The 21,667-nt window shown below is 37.2% G+C and overlaps 1 long non-coding RNA gene and 2 pseudogenes across 1 annotated transcript; 2 read left to right on the forward strand and 1 right to left on the reverse strand.

Annotated features, from left to right (window-relative positions):
- Positions 1-21,667, reverse strand: part of LOC120159530 — a 72,331-nt pseudogene that overhangs the window by 25,030 nt on the left and 25,634 nt on the right.
- LOC120159564 lies at positions 244-21,481 on the forward strand. The gene is made up of 3 exons (XR_005519364.1): positions 244-465; positions 19,862-19,864; positions 21,468-21,481. It is a non-coding gene; the product is annotated as an uncharacterized LOC120159564 (long non-coding RNA).
- LOC120159561 lies at positions 4,876-17,910 on the forward strand (annotated as a pseudogene).

Raw genomic sequence — 21,667 nt, forward strand, 5'->3', positions numbered from 1 at the left:
TCAGCAAAACACCCATATAAATATGGTGATGCATCTCAATCCAAAGCAAGAATTTCTGGGTTTTACCAGTTACCTCACAACCTATTCATCAACCCAGATTCTGCAAATTTTTTCAACAAGATCTTCCAAGAAAAACAAAACCCCGTCAAAACCAATTTCCCATACATAAGTTCACACAAAAAAATGTCGACCCAAAGGAGAACGATGAAAAGTAAGAACCTTCTATCCACACTAGGCTCCATAGCAGCTGCATCAATGGTGTTTCGGACCATTGTCAATGATTTCCTTCCTCCACAAGTCATGAACTACTTCTCCTGCAAGTTAGAGAATCTATCTCACCATTTCACTTCTCAGATAACAATTGTGATTGAAGAATTCAGAGGGCTTGCTGTCAACCAAGTGTTTGAAGCTGCTGATATCTACTTGGGAAGCAAAACTGCAGCCCCATCGATCCAGAGAGTTAAGGTGGGAAAATCTGAGAAGGATAACAAGTTAGCTTTATCCATGGATCGAGGTGGGATTTTGGTTGATGTTTTCGAGAAAGTGGAGATGAAGTGGCAACTGGTTTGTTCACCAGTTGACTCAGTTCCTTCTCGGAATCAAAACAATGGTGGGGATCTTAATTCATCTCTAAGATCAGAAGTTAGACAATATGAACTGAGTTTTCACAAGAGAAACAAAGATTTAGTGATCGATTCGTACTTGCCTTATGTTTTAGAAAGAGCAAGTTGATGAGAAGAGAATAAGACGATAATCTTCACACAGTTGTTTATGGAAGATGGGATGTGGAAGAGATCAAACTCAAACACCCAATGACATTCAACACACTGGCTATGGATTCCGAGCTCAAAAGGGCTGTAATGGTGGATCTTCAACACTTTACGAATGGGGCATAATACTACAAAAGAGTAGGCAAAGCCTGGAAACGTGGATATCTGCTGTACGGTCCTCCAGGGACAGGAAATCAAGCTTGATAGCAGCAATGGCTAATTACTTGAAATATGACATCTATGACTTGGATCTCACCGACGTCCATACTAACTCGGATCTTCGATTTTTGTTGCTCACCATGCCAAGATCCTACTCGTCATCGAGACATTGACTGCTCGATCAAGCTACAAAATCGAGAATCGGAGACAGAGTCCGATGGAAATCAAGGTGACAATCAGGTGACACTGTCTGGACTCCTGAATTTCATTGATGGACTTTGGTCATGCTGCGGCGAAGAACGCATCATAATCTTCACTACGAACCATAAAGAACGGTTAGACCCGGCATTGGTGCGACCGGGTCGGATGGACATGCATATTCACATGTCGTACTGCAATGCATCCATATTCAAGCAACTTGCCTTCAACTATTTCGGTATCGGCAACGATGGTGTTTTCGAGCAGATTGAGAGGATGTTAGAGGAGGTAAATGTCAGCCCTGCAGAAGTAGCTGGGGAGTTGATGAAGAACTGGAATAGAGAGGCTGCCTTTCAAGGCTTACTCCAATTCCTACATGAAAAAAGTAATAAGAACAACAGTTAGTTCATTAATCATTGTCGCAAATTAATATTTAGAAATTTAAGTTGGCATTCATATTTACCGAAGGATTTACAAGTTTATGAACTACTTTCTAGAATGCTTGCTTGAATGTCATACTGATTATCAAAATTTTGACAGAAGGACATCTAAAATGTGAGGAAGAGATACTCATCATACCAGCAATTGCTGAGTCGCCACAGTTTCCCTCCAATCAGTCAAATCGTGGGCGTTGGAGATCGGGGAGAAGAGGACGGGGCGCCGCCGTGGTTGAAACAATTATCAGTACTCCTAAAAAACGTGACTATTGACGTTTATCGGTTCGTAATCTAGTTATATCATACGAGTGTGTATCACTGTCGTAATGGTGATAGATTTTTATTCATGATACAACGACTGTACGTGTTGAAGACACGTGAATACGAACCAAATAGAATCAAGAGGACAACAATAACAACATATGTGTTGGGTGTTCACAGTTGCAAAAGTAGTATGTAGTCGAGTTTTTCATCTTCTCCTCCACTTATGATTCCTTTTTTTTAGAAATTATTCTCGGGATTTGATTTTAAAAATAGGATTTTCTTAAGGATCGAGGTCATTTTAAAGAGGAGTCAAACGTGGTCAGTCTATCGTCTTATATAATTAAGAGTGTCAAGTCAATTAATTTAACATGTCATGTCAGAGTTCCATTGTTCCGTTACCTCAATAATGATTAGTGACGGTCAAGGGATTTTTTTTTATAAAATGATAACATCAGAAATCAAATCATTACTTTTAAAATTTCAATATTAAAAGAAAAAACCTACTTATATTTCAATGACCATTTAATGTAGTTTATTTATTTTTCTCTATTGTGAAAAAAAAATCTATTTGTAAGTATTGTTAGCAAGTACTTTCATGAATTTAACACTTGATTTTTAAGTACCGTAGTCGGGGATGGATTTTATTTTATAAAAAAAATAAAGAGATAAAATTATAAAAAAATAAAGAGGTAAAATTTAAATTATTTTTATTTATTATTTATTTTATTAATTGTGTTTAATATAAAATCTGAAATTATTTTTATTTTAAATTTTTTATATTATTAATATATATGTGTACACCTTAAAAAATATTTTTGATCTGCCATTAGATAATTGAAACCACTCCATTTTATCAATCACTAATTTTAAATATATATGTTTATTCTCTTTATATTATCCACGTTACATACACAAGAATATTATAAAATTATAATTTTATATAATTTTATTTATCATAAATTTATTTAATAATAATATATTTTATAAATAATGTTAATAAAGAGATTTCAGTAGTAAAAGAGAGTGTTATTCTCTTTAAAATATCAAATTCTAGTGATTGTATCCATAAAATATTTATGGGTAAAATCAACGAGATAATGCGTTGAATTTTTTTTTTCAAGAGATAGTGCATTCGCCAGATTAATTGGTCAGATGGGGTGATCTCTACAGTCCCCGGGTAGGTCGTCATACACGCCCAACGACCTACCAGGTCGCCATGCACGCCCACGACCTAGGTAGGCTGCCATGCAATCCAGCCCCCAAAGGTCGTCATGCAGTCCATGAATAAATGTTTAGCCGTTTGACAGCCGACTCATTGCTTAAACAAGCACAAGTCAAAGACAAGTCAATGAAAGTGGACAATATCATATTAATAATACTGCATCTTAGGCTGGAAAATACTAAATACTCATCCAATATAAAGAAATAAAAGGTCTAATCATGTTTCAGTCGTTGTACTATCCAACTATTTAAAATGTAGTCCCTCTAATTAAATCTAAATATTTTTTCACCCTTCTAAAAACTAATATTTCTTTTTAAATGTTTTAGTCTTTTGTTTAAATGAAGAATTATAATTGGCATTTGCCAAGCATGGACTGCATGGAGACCTTTGGGGGCTGCATGGATTGCATGACGACCTGGTAGGTCGCTGGGCGTGCATGGCGACCTACCCCATCTAACAGGGACGTCGCCCGGAGCACCTGGCGACCTATATGGGGACTGTAGAGATCAGAGCAATTAATCTGGCGAGGGCACTATCTCGTGAAAAAAAAAAAAATTCAACGTATTATCTCGTTGATTTTGCCCAAAACAACCCTACTACTGGCAAAATCAACGAGATAATGCGTTGAATTTTTTTTTCACGAGATAGTGCCCTCGCCAGATTAATTGCTCTGATCTCTACAGTCCCCATATAGGTCGCCAGTTGCTCCGGGCGATGTCCCTGTTAGATGGGGTAGGTCGCCATGCACGCCCAGCGACCTACCAGGTCGCCATGCAATCCATGCAGCCCCCAAAGGTCTCCATACAGTCCATGCTTGGCAAATGCCTGAAGATACGTACTAAATTGAATTATGTGATATAAAGTGTTATTGAAGTCATACAAGTAGAAAGAATCAACACAGTTCAGTTTTTCAAAATCTTATATCTTGAATTCAGAACCCAGAGATTTCAGGTTGATTTTTATTTTTTATTGAACTTTTCACGTGTTCTGTACTAATCAAGTGAAATTAGAAATTATGTTTGTTCTGAGATAAATTATAATATTTTAGATAATTGGAATTTTGTGAATGAAATAAATTAATATGACAATGCCATTTTTAAAATGAGTTTATGTAAAATCTAGTCTGAAATAATCGATCAATTGATCGAATATCAATTGATAAACAAAAAAAAGTAAATCAACTTTTTTATTTTTCAAAAGGTTGAAAATTACAATTCTTCATTTAAACAAAACTAAAAACATTTAAAAAGAAATATTAGTTTTAGAAGGGTGAAAAATACTTAGATTTAAATTAGAGGGACTACATTTTAAATAGTTGGATAGTACAACGACTGAAAACATGATTAGACCTTTTATTTTTTTATATTGGATGAGTATTTAGTATTTTCCAGCCTAAGATGCAATATTATTAATATGATATTGTCCACTTTCATTGTTGGCTTGTGCTTGTTTGCTTTCTGCTTGTTTAAACAATGAGTCGGCTGTCAAACGGCTAAACATTTATTCATGGACTGCATGGCGATCTTTGGGGGTTGGATTGCATGGCGACCTACATAGGTCGCTGGGCGTGCATGGCGACCTGGTAGGTGCATGGCGACCTATCCCGGGGACTGTAGAGATCATCCTGAGCAATTAATCTGGCGAGTGCATTATCTCGTGAAAAAAAAATTTCAACGCATTATCTCGTTGATTTTGTCCATATTTATGTAATATTAATAATTAACTTTTTATACATATTTTATGTTGTAAGGAGATATTAATAACCACGTGTTTTACTCTGAGTTTCTTATCAAGAGATGGAAATGAACATGTGGAAGGGAAGTGTTTATGAAAGAACTTCGTCAGATATTTTGCATACTTGAGGGATTTGTTTCCAAACTTACTAGTTTTATTTTTTCACGATCCATAATTTATAACAAAAAATTAATCTGGAAGTTTTGTGACCGTTCTCTTTTGGTGTTGTCAGAATTTGATGGATACCAATAACTGGAGGTCTACTCCTCCCAGTGGAGAGCCCCCCATGGATCCAGGTGATTGGAGAGCCCAGTTGCATCCAGATTCACGACAAAGAATAGTCAACAAGATGTAAGTGAATTTTATGGTATTATTTTTGTCTAAATACTCTTGTATTTAACCTAATGAGATTTGTGGCATTAAGAACGGTTTATTTCCTTTTCCAAATCACTTTCTTTGTTTTGTAAAGACATGGCTTGAGAACCAAAGCTTGTTCTTAAGTCTTACCCAGAGCACAATATATGGGCAGCATATCTGGAACCTGATGCAGTTAAGCTGTTGTGCCCAGCTTTATGTGGCATATTGGGATTCATCATTTAATGAATTTATGTGATTGAATAATAAATATATTTTCTTTTATATCTTTGGTTACTTGTAAGCTTGGGACCTGTTATCTTATTCATGTGCACTATGAATTGGTGGTTTTATTTTGTTCTTACCGACTGAATTATGACTTTTCATTAAATAGCTTGTTTCTGTTAAGTAGCATTGCTTTCTACTTCGTTGTTTGAACAATGAAAATTATGGTTGTTGTCTATTTGAATATAGCTGATGTATGAAGGCCATGATAGTCACTTGTTTATATCGGTTTTTTTTATAAGAATTGAAAGCCTCATTAAAAAAAGAGTGCCTTAGAACTTCATTAAAGAAAATAAGAATTACACCCTATAAAAAGATAAGCTAAATAACCCTTACAAAAAGCAACAACCCCCTTCCGAAAAATAACCAGAAAACCAAACAAACAGTGCAAATGACATAAAAATCAGCCTATACCAGCCTTTGCTAAAGCATCAGCATCCATATTAGCTGTCCTTGCAACCCATCTAACAACCCCCCAAAAATTCTAAGTTTAACAATTATATCTCTAACAATAGAAGCATACACAACTGGGCATGAATCAACATTGTTAATCCAGTCTACTGCTACCCTACTATCACTCTCAACAAACAGCCGATCATTAACCATCCCTTGGAAAGAGGCCAAGAAAGAAAAACCCCTTTGAATAGCTTTAAGTTCCATCAATGTCGGAGGTCCCGAACCCGCAGACTCCTGAAAAGATCCTAAGATTGCACCTGAATGATCCCTTAAAATACCTCCAAGACCACTTTTCTTCCAATCACTGCTAGTGGCAGCATCCACATTCAATTTTATGAAGCCCATAGGAGGAGGTAACCAAGGGATAATAGAAGACTTCAGGAAATTGTAGGATGAATAAGAATCCCCTATTGAAGGATCAGAAATTAAAGAGTCCTTAGGAATAGAAATATCGTTATGCTTAGCTCCATTGTTGTGGCTTTTTGATATTTAAATGACTGTCCTGAAACATTATAGAGGAAAACTTTTTGGTGCTTATATAATATCCTGGTTAGTGTTCATTTGATTGTGTTATGTGATGAACCTGATAACTTGGTCCTTAGCATTCATTTATTTAGCATTTGAAGATTCTTACATGTACGTATTTTTGTGTCAATGACTTATGCAATGTCTTGTGTATGTAGAATGGATACATTGAAGAGGCACCTTCCATTTTCTGGTCAAGATGGTTTAAATGAACTCAGGAAAATTGCTGTAAGGTTTGAGGATAAGATTTTTGCAGCTGCAACCAGCCAGGTAATCATAGAAAGTGGCATTCTTTAACATGCTTGGATGCATTGTTGTTTTGGGTGTTCTCTATTTGAATATAAGTTGATTTTAACGTTATTGTCTGTGTTCAGACTGATTATCTAAGGAGAATATCTTTGAAGATGCTTACAATGGAGAACAAGTCTCAGAATGCTATACCCAACACAGGGAATAACAGCAAACCACCTGATCCAGGTAATATCAAGAATCTTCATTTTGCTTTATGTGAGTACAATTCTTTTCATGTACTCATCCTTTCTGTTCTTTTGCTGCTGAGTTGACCAGTCTATACACCTCTGCATGTGCTAGGAATAATTTTTTATCTAGTTCTAAATGTTTTTCGATTCAGTTATTGTGGGTTCTTCTCCAACTTCTCCTTCTGAATATAAATATCTTGGATAGGTTCTCAAGGCATGCAGAACCAAGTTCACAATCAGGGGCAATCAGTTCTATTCATTACAAAGTAATCAATCTCAAGCACAACTGTTATCCCAGAGTGTTCCAAATAACATGGCATCTGCTGGAGTTCAAAGTTCTGCTGGTTTACAATCTGGAATGCCTACTGTATCTGGTCTAACCCAAAATCCTGTACCTAATGTTGTTGGCCAGAATTCGAACATGTCTGGAATTTCACAGAACTCAGTGGGGCAAGGGATGTCTTCCAATATTTTTGCTAATCAGCAGCGACAAATGAAAGGAAGGCAACAGGTGCTTCCGCAACAGCAACAACAGCAGCAGCATCTATACCATCAGCAGTTACAAAACCAACTTACGAAACAACAAATTCAACAGGGAAATCTCCAGCCCTCACTTATGCAGTCTCACATGCAGCAACAGCAGACCCTATTACCACCTACTCAGTTGCAATCTTCCCAGCAATCTGGTATACAAACATCATCCATTATACAGCAGTCTTCCATGCAAGCAACTCCTGTTCCTGGTCTTCAACACAACCAGCAATCTTCTCTACAACAGTCAACTCAGTCTATGCTTCAGCAACATCAACAGTTTAGACAGCAGCAACAGGCACAACAGGCTGCCAGTTCTGGTATTCATCAACAAACACCAATGGCTCAGCAATCAATGATGCCTCAGCAGCAGCAGCAGCCTCCACAGCCACAACACCAGCAGCCACACATGATGGGACACCAGACAAATGCTGCAAATACACAGCAAAATCAGTTAATTGGACAACAAAACAGCATTGCGGAAATGCAGCAGCAGAGGTTGCTAGGCCAGGCTAATAATCTTCCAAACCTACAGCAACAGCATTGGCAGCAGTTAATGGCTCAAAAAAATAACCTGTCAAATATCCATCAGCAACAGTTGGGTCCTCAGAGTAATAGTTCTGGATTACAGCAACAGCAACCACAATTAATTGGAAACCAGTCGGGTAACTCAAGCATGCAAACTAACCAGCAATCTTTACACATGCTATCCCACCCTAAAGTTCCACTCCAATAAACGCAGCAGAGTGCATCTAATTTGTTACCAACTCAAGGGCAGGCATCCCAGCAGTCACAGCAGCAGCAACAACTGATGTCGCAGATGCAATCACAGTCTAATTTGCAGCAACAATTGGGTTTGCAACAGCAACCGAATCAGTTACAACCAAATATGCAGCAAAGGCTTCAAACATCAGGTCAAGTATCAAGCTCCTTGTTTCAATCACAAAATTTGACAGACCAGCAAAAGCAGTTGTATCAATCACAAAGAGCTGTTCAGGAGACATCATCAAGTATGTTTTTAATCTATGCCATTACCTGCCCTTGTTCTTTGCTTGGTTGCTTTCAGATCTTGTGTTATTTAACTGATCTGTGCAACTTTTCCTGTGATGGTATTGTTTTGCATTGCATTTTTACCCAGAAAGTAATTCCATTCCAACTTAGGAGATTAAGAGAAACTCCTTATGAACTTGTGATATGTTATCTCATCAAAGAACTTTTTATTTAGATGATTAGCCCTAGGATCAAATACTTTATATAAAAAATTAGTGGCAGCCTTTCATTCAGCTGATGATTGGCATTGCATGGCTTTGTACGACACAAGAAACATTTGTTTGTCATCCATGTTACTCTTAAGGTTTTGAATGCTGTGATTGTGCTATTATATTACTCTTGATGCGTTCCTGCAGCTATTCTGCTATGGTTTTGTCAGCCCACAGGCAGCTTCTGGATTTTAATCTCTTCACCTGTTCAACAAATAATTGGTCCTCTCTTTTTTTTTTTATTGACGATAATTGGTTTCTTTTGTTCAATGAGTTTTTGCATCAAACTAGAGGGTCTACGAACTTGCCAATGTCAGTTTTTTTGGAAGGATGCACAATGTAAAAGCAAGTTGGTTCATCCATGCATTAGATGGTCAAAAGAGTGTCAAGGCCTCAAATTTGTGTGGTCCTTGGATTGAGTCTCACGGCTTTTGTTGAGACATGAGATTCTGTTGTAGATTTGATTAAAATTTTATATGAACCTTGTATTCCTCGGTATAATTTGTGCAATAAGTTTCTTAATGCTTTTAGATTGACTCACCCTTATTAACTTAACATATTTCTCTTTCAATGAATAATAGGCTGGTAGCAGCATAACTTTCTTTTAGGTCGTCCTTCACATGTTACTTAAACTTATCAATCATTTGTAGAAACTGTTGAAAACCAGGTATGTTTTCACAGTATATTTCATCATTCAATATTTACAGAAAGAAAACCTTTTTAAAGGTGAGATCCTAGAGCTTTACTCCTACTTAGCTGCTACTTGGTTGCTGTGTGACAAACTGTACAATATTTAAATTTTAAATTAAAGATAATATCTAATCCTAACTAACTAGAAGCTATCTACAGATAACAAACCAAATCTGCCCAGACTTATCAACAACTCACATCATTTACACCTATTCCAACTGATCTCTTTTGTTCTTTTATCTGTCAACTCAAGAAACTAAAAAACGTAGCCTTGAAAATAAGAATGACTTTTGAACTGCTAGTTGTGTTTGTGTCATTATGGAAAGAAATTTCATATGAGCTGCTTTTGTAGAGTAGTAGATAGATGCCTTGGAGTACCCAAAAGAAAAAGGCACTGAAATGTGACTGTAGTAAGTGTGTTTTTAAATGAGTAACCCCACAAACTTGGATTTGCATGATTATGTGATGAACGAGATAATGAAGAAGAGAAAAGAAAGAGATTTCAGAGGAGAAGCAGAAAGGGTTTAAGAAATTCAGAATTCATTTCAAGAAATGATGCATAATCCTTCCTTTTCCAGGTACAATAATTTTATACCGTGTACTACCAAATCTAATAAGCCAGCTGGCTTAGATTCTAACTAATTCTGTTACTGCATATTATCTTAGGCTTGGTGGACTTCTCTGTTGGGCTCAAGGCTGCTGGGTCTTCAAATATTAATGGGTTTAATGACCCGTGCTCCTCACGTGACCTTTACTATCATCAGGTAACAATCCCAATTCCTTCAGCAATCCCTAACCCTCGTTTATCATTTTCCCCAATTCTCTCTTCACCTCCCCGAACGTCCTCTCCTCCTTCCTCATCTCCTTCTCCAACCATGACAATACCCGCTGCTGGAGCAGATCCTTGTCCCCAAGGATCAAAGTTAGGAAACTGTCCCTTAAGAACAGTATAGTCCTCCCAAGTATCGCACGAATCATCTAGATTTTTCCATCTCACCAACAACTGAGTAACAGGTTTGTGTTTCCTGTTAACAATTCTTCTTCCCATGACTTGCAAAGGTTCAATTTTAATTTCACCTTCCTCTGTCATGTCAGGAGGATCCGTAGAAGAAGGGGCTAACTGTCCCATGTGTTTCTTCAAAAGACTCACATGGAAAACGGGATGTAACCGTGATGTCTCAGGTAAAGCCAAACGGTAAGCAACCTCACCAATCTTTTCTGTAATTTTGTAAGGGCCATAGTATCGGCTGCTAGCTTTAAGTTTTTACGCAGAGCCAATGTTGTTTGGCGATAAGGCTGTAATTTCAGGTACACTTCCTCTCCCACTGCAAAATTTCTTTCTGATCGTTTTTATCAGCTTTTTGTTTCATGCGATTGGCTGCCTGTTCTAAATTAAATTTGACTAGTCTGCGAATGTCATCTCTAGTCTTCATTAATTTACTGACAGAATGCACTGGTGAGTCTGATTGCCATACCATTGTAGGAGGTGCATATCCATATAGAGCTTGAAATGGTGTCAACTTTAGGGCTGTATGATAGGTGGTATTATACCACCACTCTGCATGAGATAACCATTTAGCCCACTGCTTTGGTTGGGAGAAACACAACCCTCTTAGATATTGTTCAAGACACTGATTCACCCTTTCACTTTGTCCATCCGTCTCTGGGTGGTAGGCAGTACTAAATAGAGTCTTAGTACCTAACTTCTTCATTAGTTCTTTCCAAAAAAGACTAGTAAAGGTTTTATCTCTGTCTGAAATGGCCACTTTAGGCTGGCCATGCAACTTATAAATGTTGTCTAAGTAGAGTTTAGCTACTTCAGCAGCAGTATAAGGATGTGATATTGCCACAAAATGACTGTATTTTGTGAACTTATCCACCACCACTAAGATACAGTTCTTCTTCAAAGAAGTAGGTAAACCTTCTATAAAATCCATAGTGATAATTTCCCAGGCCTGTTGAGGAATAGGCAGTGGCTGAAGTAAACCAGGTTTAGCAACATGCTCCACTTTAGTTTGCTGACATACTGGACAAACCCTCACATAAGTAGCCACCATTGCCTTAAGTTTAGGCCAATAAAGTAACTTCTAATTCTTTGATAAGTGGCCTGAGTTCCTGAATGACCTCCATGAGGTGAGTCATGTAAAGTTTGAAGAATCTGTAGCCTAAGAGAGCCTTTAGTACCAATATAGACCCTGTCTTGAAATCTGAGAATTCCTTTGGAATATTTCCACTTAGAATCAGCATTAGGAGACACAGTCAGAATAGAAATCCACTCAGTAGCCAAGAAATCATCCTTGTAACTCTCCTCCACTTCTTGTACCCAAGTAGGAATAACTAGAGTAGTTCCCATGACAAGACACTGAGCTTGGTCTTCCCATTGCCTGGATAAAGCATCTGCCACAATATTGGATATACCTTTCCTGTATTGGATAGTGTAATCCAATCCCAATAATTTTGTCAGCCCCCTTTTTGAATAGCAGTAGTGAGTTTCTGCTCTAATAAGTATTTTAAAGGCTCATGATCAGTTTTGATGATAAAGGTTTGCTCTCTAAATAGTGTCTCCACTTGGAGACTGCTAATAAAATAGCAAGGTATTCCCTCTCATAAATAGACATAGCAGCATGGCATTGACTGAGAGCTTTACTTAGAAATGCTATAGGTCTGCCTTCCTGTGATAAAACAGCCCCTATGCCTCCAGAACTAGCATCAGTCTCTAAATAAAAATCTTAGTAAAGTCTGGTAGAGCTAACACAGGTGCCAAACACATAATTCTCTTCAGTTCTTCAAAAGCAGTCAAAGCTGCACTGTTCCATTTAAAACAGTCCTTTTTCAGCATCTGAGTTAAAGGTTTACTAATTGCCCCATAATCTTTTATAAATCTTCTATAATATCCTGTCAACCCCAAAAATCCCCTCAATGATTTTAAGGATTTAGGTAAAGGCCAATTTCTCATTGCTTCTATCTTGCTAGGATCAGTAGCAACACCAGCAGCTGAAATAATATGGCCCAAGTACTCTACTTGGGTCTGACCAAAGAAACACTTAGATAGTTTTGCAAATAGTTGATTACTTTGCAAAACATCCAAAACTAATTGTAAATGCAGAATATGGTCTGTCATAGAACTGCTGTAAACCAATATATCATCAAAAAACACCAAAACAAACTTCCTAAGGAATGAACTAAATAATTCATTCATCAAAGCCTGAAATGTTGCAGGAGCATTAGTTAACCCAAAGGGCATTACCTTAAATTCATAATGACCCTGATGAGTTCGGAATGCTGTTTTATAAATGTCCTCCTCTTTAATTCTGATATGCCAATAACCTGACCTTAGATCAATTTTTGAAAAGTAGACAGCCCCATGTAGCTCATCCAATAAATCCTCAACAATAAGAATAGGAAATTTATCCTTAATTGTCATGCTGTTCAACTGCCTATAATCAACACAAAATCTCCAAGTACCATCCTTCTTTTTAATGAGAAGGCATGGAGAAGCAAAAGGACTTTTGCTAGGTTGAATAATAGAGGAAGATAACATAGCAGCAATTTGTTTTTCCACTTCAACTTTTTGATTATGAGGAAATCTGTATGGCCTTAAATTAACAGGCATAGAATCAGGCTTTAAAGTGATAGTATGATCATGAGTTCTTGTAGGTGGAAGACCTGTAGGCTCAGCAAAAATAGAATTGTATTTTTCCAATAATGGTTGAATAGTTGTAGGAGTATGTCTTGAACTTTCTGTCATATTCATTAAAACAGCATACCCCAATAAAGCATAATTTGAAACTGTCATCTTTAATAGTGTAGCTCCTGAAATCTGTTGCAAAAAATTCGAGGGCTGTTGGCCATTGATAACAATCTGTTCATTCTGATGTACAAAACTGAGTGTCAGTTTATTAAAGTCCATTAAGATAGGACTGACTAACTTCATCCAATCCACACCTAGGACCATATCACTTCCCCCTAACTGCAGAAGTCTAAAATCATGAATAAAAGAATGTCCCTGCATTTGCCATTCCACCCTGTTACACCTAGCTGTACTGAAAAGCTGCTGTACATTAGCCACTGTAATAGCTAAAGGATATGGTGTAGTTACCTGAATTCCTGCATCAGCCCACTGAGGTGTTAAAAAACTGTGGGTGCTACCACTGTCAATTAATATGTTCAATGGCCTGCCTAGAATAGTGCCTTGAATCCTTAGTGTATTATGACCAATACACCCAGTGATAGCATTCATAGAAATTTCTAGGCTCTCCTCATCTTGTAACACTTGCTGTTCTAATTCATTTGGTAAAGTTTCTGAAGATAAAACAGGTTCGTCCTCAATCATCATATTCAATTGCTTTATCTTGCATTGATGCCCTGGAGAGAACTTTTCACCACACTTATAACATAGGTTGTTTTGTCTCCTGTACTCCAACAAATTTTGTTTTGGAGGCAGATTAGGTGAACTTTTCTGTTGTGGATTTGAGAAATTAGGTTTATTACTAGGTAATGGGTTTGGGTAGGGTGGTTTCTAAAAAATGCTCTCCCTCTTTTATTCTCATATTCCACCGAAAGCTCATATAGTTTAGCTTGTCTGCAAGCTTCAGAGAGTGTCTTTGGCTCCAAAACCTTAACTCTATGCTTGATATCTTCTCTTAATCCACTAATAAAAGAGAGACAAAAAACTCTTCACCCAGAGTAGGATTCTGTAACAGCATATGAGGCTGCAATTCTTCAAACCTGTCCTGGTATTCCTCTACTGATCCCTTCTGCACTAACTTTGATAATTCCTCAACTATGTCAGCAAAGTACCTATCACAAAATCTATGGCAAAGATTGTCTCAAATTCATGCCATGTCACATGATGTTTCTGCATATTATACCCATCAAACCAAACCTCTGCTTTCCCAGTTAGGTACATAGTGGCTACTTCTATTCTCTGCTCATTAGGAACATTACACAAGAGAAATATTTAAGACATTTTTGAAGCCACCCCCTAGGATTAACCCCTTCAAAAAATGGCAACTCAATTTTAGGCCTATGCCACATAGACCCTGAACTTATAAAAGAACTTCCTGGACCTCTTCTTTCAGTTTCAGACCCCAACAATTTAGGTCTAGATTCACTATTTTCACCTAACTGATTCCCATTTTTTAAGACCACACAATCATCAGGTTTTGCTTTTAATATCCCAGGCTCATCCGGTTTATAAGTGAATCTTGATTTATCTTTTACCACAGTCACCAAAACAGGACTTTGTTCTCCATTTTTAGAAGCATTAGAAGTTTGTACCTGTTCCCCAGCAACATTTTCCTGCTCACCCGTCCTGCCTGTTAGAATCTTCAACAACTCTTCAACATAGCTTTGATTAGTAGCCATTCTTGATTCCATTGCTGTGATTCTGTTTTCCTGCACTTCCCACCACTTAGGCGGATTAGTCTCGTCCCTTCCTTGCTTCACTAATGCTGTTAAATCCTCCATCTGTTTCTGCAGGCCTGATAGATCAGCTTCATTCATGTTTTGATTCTTCTTTGTCATGCCCTTTGCTTGCCAGAACCGAGGCTCTCGATACCAATTTGTGATGAACGAGATAATGAAGAAGAGAAAAGAAAGAGATTTCAGAGGAGAAGCAGAAAGGGTTTAAGAAATTCAGAATTCATTTCAAGAAATGATGCATAATCCTTCCTTTTCCAGGTACAATAATTTTATACCGTGTACTACCAAATCTAATAAGCCAGCTGGCTTAGATTCTAACTAATTCTGTTACTGCATATTATCTTAGGCTTGGTGGACTTCTCTGTTGGGCTCAAGGCTGCTGGGTCTTCAAATATTAATGGGTTTAATGACCCGTGCTCCTCACGTGACCTTTACTATCATCAGGTAACAATCCCAATTCCTTCAGCAATCCCTAACCCTCGTTTATCATTTTCCCCAATTCTCTCTTCACCTCCCCGAACGTCCTCTCCTCCTTCCTCATCTCCTTCTCCAACCATGACAGATTAGTTGCAGGAACTAGCAATAAAAGCCTCTTGTTTGTTTGTCCAATATGTTTAATGGTTTCTTCAAATGCCTTTTAGTTGTACCCCATGGCTGGTCTGATGGAATTTTATGACATAGGAATTTGATTATTGATTGCAACCTACCCTTCTATGCTATGTCTACATTAATTTGCTACGAGGCTTGGTTGTTTTTTTTGCTCAATTGTACCTTTCTTCTATAAACTATCTATTTCAATGTTTTCCATCCTCCAAAATTTTTTGTTTTTCTCATGTGTGTAATGATCCTTTTTTTAGCATCTTTAGATTCCACAGCTCAAACAGGGCTTGCTAACGGTGGTGATTTGCAAGAAGAGGTATATCAGAAGGTAAAAGCTCTTGACTATTCTCCTATAGATAATATTGTACTTACAAGTTGGCTTTAATTAGGTTTTATCTGCAGGAAATTGGTTATAAAAAGGAATATTACAGTATATTGGGATGTGTCTGTTAACAGGAAATTAAAAAAGAAGAATTAGCAACTTAAAATAAATTTTGTTAAAAGAAATTTAGGCATTTTATTAGTTTGTTATCAATAAGAAAATAAATGCATATTGTTCACTGCTCTACGAAAGATCTATTTAATTTTTGAACAGGGAAACATGACCAAGGATATCCTCTGCATGCTTGACTTCATATTAAGCCTTTATTGCTTCCTTTGTTTCTTCTGTAATTTTAACGAAAATCACTGCCTGCTAGTCAGAAAACGGAAAAATCGTTTTGCTTTTTGTATGAACAATGAAACTTGGATAAATTGATTGGTTTAATTGTTGGTTAACCAGTCTGCCTGAATTAACGTTACAGATCCAGACATTGAAGGAGACATACTTGCCTGAATTAAATGAGATGTACCAGAAAATTGCTACCAAGTTGCAGCAGGTAGGTTTATTCATTGCATAATCTTCTTATATATGCATTCTTTAACATCTCAAGAGTGATAGAGCCCTTCTGCACCATACTCTGCTGCTGTATCTATTAACAAAATTGAGAGAACCTGTTACTACTCTACGTTAAAGCTTTTGATCCCACCCCCACTTTTGTGTTGCTCCTTGAATCCTATTCCTTTAGACAGTGTTTAGTGGTCTCACTTATGCTTATCTGGTGGAATAGTGGTTTGCAATTTTACTTGGGTTGCTTAAAACAATTTTGTGTCCTATTGTCCAGCATGATTCTAATCCACAGCAGCCAAAGTCTGAGCAGCTTGACAAGTTGAAACTATTCAAGGCCATGTTGGAGCGCATTTTAGCTTTCTTATCTGTTCCCAAAGCGAGTATAACAGCCCCTTTCAAGGAGAAGTTGAGTTTGTATGAGAAGCAGATAATAAATTTTGTGAATTCCAATAGGCCAAGGAAGCCTGTCTCGATGCTGCAGCAAGGACAGTTTCCTCCACCTCATATGCATTCCATGCAACAAGCACAAACACAAATGAATCAGACACAGTCTCATGATAATCAAATGTCAGTTGCAGTCGATAAATTTACAAGGTTCTGTGCCAGCAATGCAGCCTAACAACATGACAAGCATGCAGCATAATTCTTTGTCACCTGGGGTTTCGACAGCACAGCAGACCAAGTTAAATTCATTACAGCCAGGTTCCAATATGGATTCAGGACAAGGTAATACCCTTGTCTCAATGCAGCAGGTTGCTTCAGGACCATTACAACAGAATCCTGTGAGTACTTTCCAGCAGGCAAATTTTAACAGCTTGTCATCACAAAGTGGGGCAGGTGTCTTGCCGCAAAACATTTATCCTCTTCGGTCAAGTTCCAGCATGCTTCAGCACCAGCATATGAAACAACATCAAGAACAGCAAATGCTACAGTCACAAATGTACAAGCAACAGTTTCAACAACGCCAAATGCAGCACCAATATATACAACAGAAGCAGCAGCTACTGCAACAACAACAGCAGCAAGCAAAGCAACAACTGTCCACTCAAATGCAGACACACCGGATGCCCCAGCTGCATCAGATGAGTGATGCGAATGATATGAGGCAGGGGATGGGTTCTAAGTCGGGGGTATTCCAACATCTTCCGTCTGGCCAGCAGCAATCTTATACCCATCAGCAGTTGAAACCAGGTGCTCAATTTCCCGTTTCTTCACCGCAGCTACTTCAGGCTGCATCTCCTCAGATGCCTCAGCATTCTTCCCCACAGGTTGATCAACAAAACCTGCTAACATCCATCTCAAAATCTGGAACTCCCTTGCAATCTGCAAGTTCACCTTTTGTTGTTCCTTCACCTTCAACTCCGTTGGCTCCATCACATATGCCTGGGGAATCCGAAAAACCAGTTCAGGGAACTTCTCTCACAAATGTTGCTACTATCGGAAATCAACAAGGAACCTATGTTCAAGCAGGCTCCCAATCCCTTGCAATCGGCACTCCAGGCATATCAGCCTCACCTCTGCTTGCTGAGTTTACTGGTGCAGATGGAACTCATGCTAATGCTTTGACAGCTAGACTTTAAATAAATTATTAATTTAATCATTGATTTTTAAATAAAATATAAATTAATCTCCGATATAAAGTTCTCATTATTGAATGACGTTTATCACTACTTCAGTCACTATCGGTCACCATCAACTGTCATCATTAATGATCATCAGAGCTAGAGGGAATTCCCCCTCCCGAGCGAAGAATGAAAAACTTAGCGAACTCACAGGTATTTGAATCAGACAACAAGGTTTTATTTAAAATATAAATATTATTATTTGTTTACTTTTCTAATAAAATATTTTGAAAGGGACCATTTTAAAAATCAAAATGGACAAATTTAATAGGATGAAAGAGAGTATTATGGATTATTTTATGTTGAATAATAAAAACAAGTCCATTTCTATTTTAGTTGAATAAAATATTTTTTTAGATTGAATTAATTTCACATATGTATTTTAATATTTTTATCAAGTATTTATAACTTTATATACAAAATTATACAACTAACCACTATCTAACAGCTGCTAACTAAAATAACTAACTACTTTACACAATTAGCAAAGGTGTTTCCTTACTAAGCTGAAGCAACAATGTGGTGGACAGTTCACCTCAAAGGTAGAGCGGTCACGGATAATACATTGGCAAGGGAAAACCGGGCTACCTTTGAGCACTATCTTGACATGGGTCAAATTGGATTTTCAATCAATTCGGTCTAACCCAAAAATTATAACCCTCCACTTGACCCGACTTAAAAATATACATTTTCACTTGACCAGAATCTGAACCGATTTTTTGAGATTAAATCTGAACCCGACCTGATCCAAAATAATATATTTATTTAAAAATATTATTTTTATTCAATAAAAATAGGGATTTAATTGAAAAAATAATATATAGAGAGGGTATTATTACAAGAGAAAATAACTTTAGTGACCGAAAATGCCTTATAATATACGATTTTAACCAACTTTTTTTGGATTTGCGAAAATAACCAACAAATTCGCAACGCAAACTCTAATTTCGCAACACAGTTTTCAAATTCGCAACTTGAATTTCTTTTCCGCAACGCGATTTTCCAAATTCGCAACTCGATTTCTAAATTCGCAACTCGATTTCTAAATTCGCAACGAGATTTTTTTCAACACGATTTTTAAACTCGTATTCTTTTTCTTTTGGTTTTCTATGCAGTTTGCTTGATTCCGGCCGATTTTTTTTATTTGCAGGAAGAGAAACAGAAAGCAGTGGAGGGGAAGGAAGTGGAAGAGAAACAAGTTGAAGAAGGAAAGAAAGTGGAGGAGGAAAAGAAAGGCGAAGAACCCCAGCTATGAAATTCGCAACTCGAATTTACGAAAACTAAAGCTATGTTGCGAAACCAAAGCTGTGTGGAGGAGGAAAAGAAAGGCGAAGAACCCCAGCTGTGAAATTCGGAACTCGAATTTGCGAAACCAAAGCTGTGTTGCGAAATCAAAGCTGTGTGGAGGAGGAAAAGTTGGTTAAATTCGTGTAAACTTATAATTAAGAACATATTTATCATAATTTCATCCCAACCCACGTTGCGAATTGCGAACCGTGTTGCGAAATAAAATGGGATGGAATAAGATGACTTTCTAGATTCTGTAAACGAATTTCGTTAAAACCCAATCCCCACTCCCTCTCAAAGAACCCAAATCCCTCTCCATGTTTACAAACACCCAGCAGCCATCCATATTAAGTAATCTCTTATTACTCGATGTTCACTTTATTGTATTAATTAGATGAGACTTTCCGAGAAAAGTTTTTCTAGAGCTACTTTCGTGGGAAACAAACAGAGGCTTTGGTTTTTACTAAGTGTGTCCTTCAACTCGGTCTGAATTGATATCCCCCGAAAAAAAGGAAACAAAGTCATAGATTTTGGGGGTTTTAATTCTTAGTGAAATTGAGAAGGAAGAAATGGAATCAGATCTTCAACACTACCATCACCATATGGATTATCTTCAACCTCGACACAATCAAAGACAGATGAACTATGGGTTGACGAGGTACCAATCTGCACCCAGTTCGTTATTTTTCAACATCTTAGACAGGGATTTCTGCCAAGAGATTCTGAATCGACCAACGATCCCGAAAAGAATCATCTCGAGGTTTTTTGTCTACCGGTGACGATGCTGCTAGCGGCGGTGGTGATGATAATACAGAGAAGATTCCAGAGCAGAATCTTTGCACCGCAACGCAGACTTCACCTGTAAAAGAAACAGTGAAAGTCGAGGAGCAAACGCAGATTATGACGCCAATGGATAATCAAACGCGTTGCAATTTTTAAATTCGCGTTGCGATTTTTAAAATTGAGTTACGAATCTGGAAAATTCGCGTTGCGAATTTAAAAACTGTGTTACGAAATTGGAGTTCGCGTTGCGAATTTGTTGGTCATTTTCACAAATCCAAAAAAAGTTGGTTAAAATAGTATATTTTAAGACATTTTCGGTCATTTAAGTTATTTTCTCTTATTATAATTATCCCTAAATATACGAGGTAAAATTATATTTTGGCTCGGGTCGGCTTGGGTATTTTTTACCCTAAACTCGAACCTGACTCGAACATAACCTCTAAAAAATCTGACCGACCAAACCCGATCCCGATATTTAAAAAAAATCGACCTGATTAAGTTGAATCGGGTCACAACCCATTAGTCCAGTAATAAACCATTCGACCTCAATCTCTCTACTGAGATGGTCAAGTGTGGGGAAGTTTTCAAAGGATTTTACGAAACGAAAACAAAACACAAAAAGTTTACATGGATATACTCACCGATGTCGGTGGTAAGTTCGATCGGAAAACTATTAAACTGGTTGTTTCAACTTACCCAAAGGCCAGGTCATTTCTAAAATGAGGCCTTTTATTATTTTGCTAAAGTCTATCGAACAAACTTTCAGGCTTAAACAAGTAACTCAACTCCAGTTCTAAGACAAGTTTCAAGCCTAGAAAATGGAACATGAAAGTTCCAAATATATTACATGAGAAAAGTCTAATGCAACTATAATCAATAATTCCAGACCTTGAAATTTAGGAAGCAATACGAAACGACAAAACGAAAACAACACATTTAATAAACGCCAACACAATTTGACAAACATGACAAGACAAGTTTAAATCTGATTAACATGATTCATGTAATACACATTTTGTATTCACGTTTAAGATTTAGAAATATAATCCATGTTATGTTTATGTTGACATGGGGAAAAAAACATGAAACACTACACACAACAGATTGTCGGGTCTAATACTTGACAGATAAACCTATAATCTGCACACCGTTTTAGATTATAAAGCCAGAATCATATACCTCATCCCTGCATAAGCCAGATTTCAAATTACAACAAGTTTATAATATCTTAGAAGTTCTCATCATTGCTCTCAAGATAGAGCCCCCTCAATTGTATGTAAGGAGTTGTTTAATGGGTTTTGTAACAAATGCAGAACCATCTCCTCCGTGTGATTCAAGCATAACACATAGATTGGGCACTCTTTTCCCCTTCCATTGTCTTGATTGAGCTTTGTCTCAATCGAGTTACAAGAGCCTTTTTAACAAGGCCTCATTTACCTTTAAAAAAAGGCATAACACATCGATGACCTTATTTTAATTGATTAGAAATAAGAGAATAGTTCAATCTTTTCTTTATTTTATTCCAATTTTTCATTGTTATATGCTTAGTTTTAAAAGGTGCAAGGCGCACCGAGGCACAAAATGCCCCTAGAGCATAGGCACGGGGCACGGGCGCGCCTTTCGTAGGCGGGGTACATTTTTATACTAAAAACCCATAAATTAATTATACAACATATTTTTAATAATAAAAATAAAATTT

Source organism: Hibiscus syriacus, unplaced genomic scaffold (assembly GCF_006381635.1).
Source record: "Hibiscus syriacus cultivar Baekdansim isolate YM2019G1 unplaced genomic scaffold, ASM638163v2 tig00111366_pilon, whole genome shotgun sequence".
In the NCBI taxonomy this organism is placed as follows: Eukaryota; Viridiplantae; Streptophyta; class Magnoliopsida; order Malvales; family Malvaceae; genus Hibiscus; species Hibiscus syriacus.